The sequence below is a fragment of the Danio rerio genome, chromosome 15 (genome assembly GCF_049306965.1).
Source record: "Danio rerio strain Tuebingen ecotype United States chromosome 15, GRCz12tu, whole genome shotgun sequence".
Taxonomy (NCBI): Eukaryota; Metazoa; Chordata; class Actinopteri; order Cypriniformes; family Danionidae; genus Danio; species Danio rerio.
The window spans coordinates 21,734,654-21,742,898 of record NC_133190.1 but is presented as its reverse complement, the minus strand read 5'-3'; positions in this window follow the sequence as shown (position 1 = coordinate 21,742,898).

The window sequence follows — 8,245 nt, the reverse complement described above, 5'->3', positions numbered from 1 at the left end:
GAAATATATGTTTATGTTTCAGAAAAGCATTGCAGGGTTTTCCCAACTTATAGATTAGTTTGTTTTATTTAGTGATAGAAACGAAAATAGTTCATATTTATAATCAATCTCAATTTTTGTGCACATAGTGAAAATTTCATTTACGTACATCCAAGATAGGATTTTCTTTGTTAAGCTGGAAAAATATAATGTTTTCATAAGAATGTTAACTAATAGTTACTCAAATGCAGTATACTGTACATACATACATGCATACATACATATATACACATTTACAAGTCAGAATTATAAGCCCCCTATGAATTTTTTTCTTTTTTTTTTTATTTCCCAAATGATGTTTAAAAGAGCAAGACAATTTTCACAGTATGTCTGATAATATTTTTTTTTCGTCTGAAAAAAGTATTTTTTTTTTTTTTGGCTAGAATAAAAGCAGTTTTTACAAAAAAAAAAAGTAATAATTATTATTAGCCCCTTTAAGCTATGTATTTTTTTTTTTTTTTTTTGATGGTCTACAGCAGGGGTTACCAACCTCAGTCCTGGAAGGCTGGTGTCCCTGCAGTGTTTAGCTCCAACTTGCCTCAATACACCTGCCTGGGTGTTTTCAAGTATACCTTGTAAAAGCTTGATTAGCTTGTTCAGGTGTGTTTGATTAGGGTTGGAGTTAAAATCTACAGGAACCCGGCAGGAACAAGTTTGGTGACCCCTGGTCTAAAGAATAAACCATCATTATACAATAACTTGCTTAATTACCCTAACCTGCCTAGTTACCCTAATTTAAGCCTTTAAATGTCAATTTAAGCTGTATAGAAGTGTCTTGAAAAATATCTAATCAAATATTATTTACTGTCTTCAAAATAAATCAGTTATTAGACTATTATGTTTAGAAATGTGTTGAAAAAAAATCTTCTCTCCTTTAAATAGAAATTGGGGAAACATACAGGGGCGCTAATAATTCTGACTTCAACTGTACATGCATACATACATACACATGGGTCAGTTAGCACTGTTCCCTCTCAGCATGGAAGTCGCTGGTTTGAGTTTCGGCTGGGCCAGTTGGCATTTCTGTGTGGAGTTTGCATGTTCGTGTGGGTTTCCTCTGGGTGCTCCAGTTTCCCCCATAGTACAAAACATGCAGGTGAATAGGGTAAACAAAATTGACTATAGTGTATGAATGTGTATTTAAATTATAAAAGTATATGTGTTATGTGTGTTTCCCAATGTTGGGTTGCAACTGGAAATGCCAGAGTAATTAGCGGTTCGTTCCATTCTAGAAACGAGATAGATAGATAGATAGATAGATAGATAGATAGATAGATAGATAGATAGATAGATAGATAGATAGATAGATAGATAGATAGATAGATAGATAGATAGATAGATAGATAGATAGATAGATAGATAGATAGATAGATAGATAGATAGATAGATAGATGTTGTTGGGTGTTGTTGCGCGCCTACTGAAGGGCGGGACAGAGTGTGTGTCGCGTTGTGGGGGCACTTTTGATCATTTTGGAAGGGCACTTTCTATCCAAGACTAAAAAAGGCATGTGCACTGCACAGGTTGAGGCCTATGTGTGCACGTGCCTGGATGGATGGATGGATGAATGGATAGATAGATAGATAGATAGATAGATGATAGATAGATAGATAGATAGATAGATAGATAGATAGATAGATAGATAGATAGATAGATAGATAGATAGATAGATAGATAGATGATAGATAGATAGATAGATAGATAGATAGATAGATAGATAGATAGATAGATAGATAGATAGATAGATAGATAGATAGATAGATTCGCTGGCCACTTTATTAGGTACACCTTACTAGTACCGGGTTGGACTTCCTTTTGCCATCAGAACTGCCCTAATCCTTCATGGCATAGATTTAACAAGGTACTGGAAATATTTCTCAGAGATTGTGGTCCATATTGACATGATAGCATTACGCAGTTTGCTGCAGTTTTGTCCCGTTCCACCACATCCCGGAGGCCATTTGAGTACAGTAAACTCACTGTCATGTTCAAGAGACCAGTCTGAGATGATTCGCGCTTTATGACATGGTGCGTTGTCATGCTGGTAGTAGCCATTAGAAGAATCATCAGACCAGGCAACGTTTTTTCCAAACTTCCACTGTCAAATTTTGGTGAGCCTGTGTGAATTGTAGCCTGAGTTTCCTGTTCTTAGCTAACAGCAGTGGCACTAGGTGTGGTCTTCTGCTGCTGTATCCCATCCGCCTCAAAGTTAGACGTGTAGTGCATTCAGAGATGCTCTTCTGCATAAGCCAGTTGTAATGAGTGGATATTTGAGTTACTGTTGCCTTTCTATCAGCTGGAACCAGTCTTGCCATTCTCTTCTGACCTTTGCAATCAACAAAAAATTTGCACCCACAGAACTTCCATGCACTTACCAGATATTTCCTCTTTTTCTGACTATATTTTATAAAAATGCTCAATTTTCAGAAAGTTTACCAAAGGTTGTAGGTTTACTAAAGTTTTATATAAGAAGTGTTGCCCTGTTTTTAAAGAACTTTACAGTTACTTTTGATGATTGAATTGCCTAAAGAGGCAGAAACAGCTTTTGTTTGCATTCCAGCTGAGCAACGTTCACACCTGGTAACACCTTTCCTATCTGCTAATGAAATGCTGATGACATTTTGAATCACAAGAAATATTTCTTTTTACTTCAAAACAAAAATACACTTTCTCATACAAGGACAAGAAATCTCCCAACTGCTCTTGAAGTAGGCTAGCAGCATATAGCCTTTGCATGCAAGCAACACTTTACTTGAGACAGCTGTGTTCATTTTCTTAAACAATTTAATGAATGTTTTATTTCACATACACTTGAAGTCAGAATTATTAGCCCACTTTGATTTATTTATTTATTTATTTATTTTGAATATTTCACAAATTATGTTTAACAAAGCAAGGACATTTTCACAGTATGTCTGATAAGAGTATTTCTTCTGGAGAATTTGAGATATTTGTTTTTATTTTGGTTAGAATAAAAGCAGTTTAAAAAAAAAAAAAAAAAAACATTTAAAGGTCAGAATTATTAGCCCATTTAAGCTATATTTATTTTTAAAGCTATATTTAAACCATTGTTAAAAAATAACTTGCCTAATTACCCTATCCTGCGTAGTTAATCTAATTAACCTAGTTAAGCCTTTGCATGTCACTTTAAGCTGTATAGAAGTGTCATGAAAAATATCTAGTTAAATATTATTCACTGTCATCATGACAATGATAATATAAATCAGTTATTACAGATGAATTATTAAAACTATTATGTTTAGAAATGTGCTAAAAAAACCTCCGTGAAACAGAAATTAGGGGAAAATAATAAAAAAACAGGGGGGCTAATAATTTTTACTTCAACTGTATTAAACAGTTCAGTGACAGTAAACAGACATGTAACACTCCTCATCTAATGGAGTTCTCATTATTGTTTTAGTACAACATGACATTTACTTAAACACATATGGCTACATCTTTTTAAAGGTTTGTCTCTCAGCAACACGTTATAGCTTTCTCCATTGGCTACATGATCTCAAAATGAAATACGCAATGTAAGCCAGCAGGGGTCACCCATGTTTCATCACATAAATTACAAACGATTGACTTCGATGAAACGCATAATATGAGGAACGATGAAACGCATAATATGAGGAAGAGATTTGATTATGTATTCTGACGTCTTTTTACTGTTCAGTCACACGCAGTGTTTTTAAGGTCAGTTAATTTGATTGTGATTTAAGATTTTTTTGTTTTGTTTTTAGATATTTAAGTTTCGTTAATTATATTGGATTTGTTTTTTGCACTAGTTTTTATGCACGAGTTTTTTTTTATCTGTTGTCAGCTGTATACTTTTGTAAAGCTCATTGATAGCGCTATTGAAGTCGCTATACCTGTAAAAAGTTTATTATTATTTTTTCAATGCAATAACAACAGATAGAAATACAAACAGATAGAAGTACAAGCAATGCAGATATTACTTTTTTGCAACAAGAGAAATATGACAATTTTAAAGAAATATAACAATGGCTATGTCAGTGGTTTGGTCAAACATGAAAAAAAAATACTACCAATTAATGTAGATAAAGCACATATTTTGTAAGTTTTAACTGCTTTCTTGTCATGAGACTCTGTAATGGTTTCCAAGTACAGTTCCAATTCTCCATTAAAAAGTTTAATATTATGTTACAAAGTGTTTTTAGTGATATTTTCTATTAATTTCATTCAATAAAACTAAAGCTAATCCTAATAACCCTAAATCAAACTAAGATAATTAAATGACACTATTGGTGTAGCCTATCTTATCAGTCTACGTTAGTTATAATTCTGTGTATATATATTATTATATATTATTATTTATTAATGTTAAATGTATTCTTATTGTGATAATCAATGAACATTTTTTAAGAAAATATATACAATGTGAATGGAGACCTAATACATTCTAAAATAGAATGAGAGAAATATGTCTTAAATGTACAGATTATGTACAGATTAGGCTTGGGCCGGTATAAGATTTTGGTGGTATGATAACCTTTTAGGTATCACAGTATTGAGATTACTGCTTCAAAATAAGCTCTTTTAAAATATATGGGTAAAAACATATATTCCCCCCAATTGAACATGCTATATTTTAAGAAACATTTAAAATATTTTGGACCAGTAGCTTTTGATGTAGAGGTTCATTTTCTGCTCGAGATACTGATGCTCTAAAAACTAAATAAATTAGTTGTCAAAAACATGTTTAAAACAACAACAACATCAAAAAACTTACATATACCTTAGGAACGTATAATAGAAAACTCTGGCGGTTTTTCCATGGTAAACCTTAAAACTTGTTATTGTCCCATGCCTAGTACAGATATAATTATAGCGGGGATGTTTGTCTGTTACAGTGGTATTCAAGCAAATGTTTGCCAATGTATTCACATTTAGGTACTGTACAGTGTTCTTTAGACACAAAAAAAAGATTTTATTCAACTGTTACGTTAAAGTATTTTCTTAAATGGTTTTACATATATATTTTTTTTCAAAAATAATACAAACAATAAAAGCTTTCACAGAAATTTCACATTAATAAAGGTGAAATATATTTTAAAAATCATGAATAAAAAGTATTTTTTTGTTCTATCAGTAAGAACAACACAGAATATCTTCCTTTAATCTTGCATTAAGAAGTCTTTTATTCTTGCCCCAACCCTTTTTGCATTCAACCACAATTTTTGTGCCACTGGAGCACAGCCTGTAGAGACAGCCTGCAATCACACCCCCTCTCGCCACTGTTACACCGTGTTTGCACACACTGAGACCAAACTGTCCAGCTCTGTCGGCTCCTGCTGCGTCTTCTCAGACTCTTTCAACACTTCACGCTTTAGACTACAGAGAACAACCACACCTTTACAGCCTCATTCAGTCTTGGCGTGGTGTGTTTATTTGTATATAATACCTGGTGATGTCTGGTGATGTTAAAATATAGTTTCAAAAACACAAAAAAGGGTAAAAATATGTTATACAAAATATATATAAAAAATGTACAGTAACATATAACAATAACAAGTTTAGTTTTAGTCTTGAAAATATATTTAAAATGTATATATTTAAAAGCATCTATATATATATATATATATATATATATATATATATATATATATATATATATATATATATATATATATATATATATATATATATGTGTGTGTGTGTGTGTGTGTGTGTGTGTGTGTGTGTGTGTGTGTGTGTGTGTGTGTGTGTATGTGAAGAAAAGTCAATCTGATATCATAAAATGTCAAAACATACTTACAGTGCATCCAGAAAGTATTCATAGCATTTCACTTTTTCCATTTTTTACCTTACAGCCTTGTTCCAAAATGGATTAAATTAATTTATTTCCTTAACATTCTACACACATTACCCTATAATGACAATGTAAAAAAAGACTTTTTGAAATTGTTGCAAATTTATCAAAAATAAAAAACCTGTAAAGTCACATGTACATACATATTGACAGCCTTTGCAGTAAAGCTCTAAATTGAGCTCAGGTACATTCTGTTTCCACCGATCATTCTTGAAATGTTTCAGCAGCTTAATTGGAGTTCACCTGAGGTAAAATCAGTTGATTGGACATAAAAAGGCATACACCTGTCTATATAAGGTCCCAGGGTTGACAGTGCATGTCAAAGCACAAACCAAGCATGAAGACAAAGGAATTGTCTGTAGATATCCAAGACAGGTTTGTCTCTGACCCAAAGCACACTGCCAAAATATCAAAGGAGTGGCTTCACAACAACTCTGTTAATGTCCTTGTGTGACCCAGCCAGAGCCCAGACCTAAATCCTATTGAACATCTCTGGAGATATCTGAAAATGGCTGTACACAGTCGCTTCTCATCCAACCTGATAGAGCTTGAGATGTACTGCAAAGAGGAATGGGCAAAAATTCGCAAAGACATGTGTGCCAAGCTTGTAGCATCATATTTAAAAACACTTGAGGCTGTAATTGCTGCCAAAGATGCATCAACAAAATATTTAGAAAAGGCTGTGAATACTTATGTACATGAGATTTTTCAGGGTTTATATTTTTATAAATTTGCAACAATTTCAACAAATCTTTTTTTGCATTGTCATTATAAGGTAGTGTGTGTAGAATTTTCAGGAAATAAATTAATTTAATCTATTTTGGAATAAGGCGGTACCATAAAAATATTTGGAAAAAGTCAAATGCTATAAATATTTTTTTCCGGATGCACTGTAACTTGCAAAAACAAAATGAATAAAAGATCATCTAGACACACTGGGAAACCTCTTTTTCTATGGCAACTATATTTGTATATTTTTGCAAAGTTGTGCATAAGATACACAAGATATGGATACTTAAGATCTCCATCCAAATTCTACTGTTAATATTGGAAATGTATTTTCTTGACCCTAAAATACACACGTTTGACTTTTTTTTTTTGTAGATGTCAGTAAAATAATTACAATTCTGATTTCAAAAGTATGTTACTGTACCTCACACTAACAAAATACATTTAGCAAATATCCAAAATATACTTTATAAAATTATGAAATTATTTTAATCGTGTGGGATGCTGTCCTGGACAGAACTGTCACGTGGTGCACATGCATGAATCTAAAGATCATTTGAACAGCTACTTGATCTGCATCATCAGAACATATGTGACCAGGAAACCATGGTAACCATCTCAGGTGCTCTGGCAAGCTGGAAACAAGGCCAGAGGAATGAGCTTCAAAACCGGTGTTTAGTGCTAGATGGTGTTACACTTCAAAAAGGCGAACATATGGAGAAATGCGTGGAGAAAGTTATAAGGTCACAAAGTATACTGTACAGTAGCAAGTTGTAATGTGAAGGAGACACTGACAACTGGGTGCAGATCCAAATGCAGTGGTTTTATTAACAGGATGACTAGCAATAGTCAACACAGGGGCAAACAGATGTATACAGGCAAATCCAGAGTTGTGGTCAAATAAACAGGTGAATGGTCAAAAGGCAGGCAGCAGACAAAGAAAATAAACAAAACAACAAAGCAAAGGTCTAACACGGAAAGACAAGGAAACCGCATTGTAATTTTCACAATGACAGTATAACAAGACTCAGCAAAGAAGTGTGTGCGCTGTATTTAAAATCTATCTAATCAGTCTTTGAGCAGCTCCCAGCTGTGTGAGTGTAATCAATTGTAATAGAACAGGTGTGTGTGTGTGGTGCATGACTGGAACTTGTAGTCCATATACCAGCGGATTTGTAGTCCTGTAAGGTAGTTATTTTCTAAATCATGTAAGGTAGTTTTTTTTTTTTTTGTAAATATACATACTTTTTAAAGCATCTTTACAGAAAATTATTCAGTTGTGCACATAAACATTCTCACAATACAACACAGAAATGTATTGGGGTCCAAATAATAATAGTAATAATGTACACGGCTGCTTTCTGTTTCGAGTCAGCTATGTTGTTGGAGATCTGAGAGGAGAGTTCATTTATCAAATCATTAGGACTGAATATATACAAACAACATTGACTTACAATTTTGGGACCGTTGCTTTTCTGTTTGTATATAAATGATCTACCTGAAAGTTGCAAGAAGGTTGGTTGTCAAATGTATGCTGATGATACAATTATTTATGTAACAGCAGAAAATTCACAGAAGGCTGCAGAAATGTTAACTAATCAACTGGTCTGTATTTCCCACTGGCTGAAGGACAACTGTCTAAC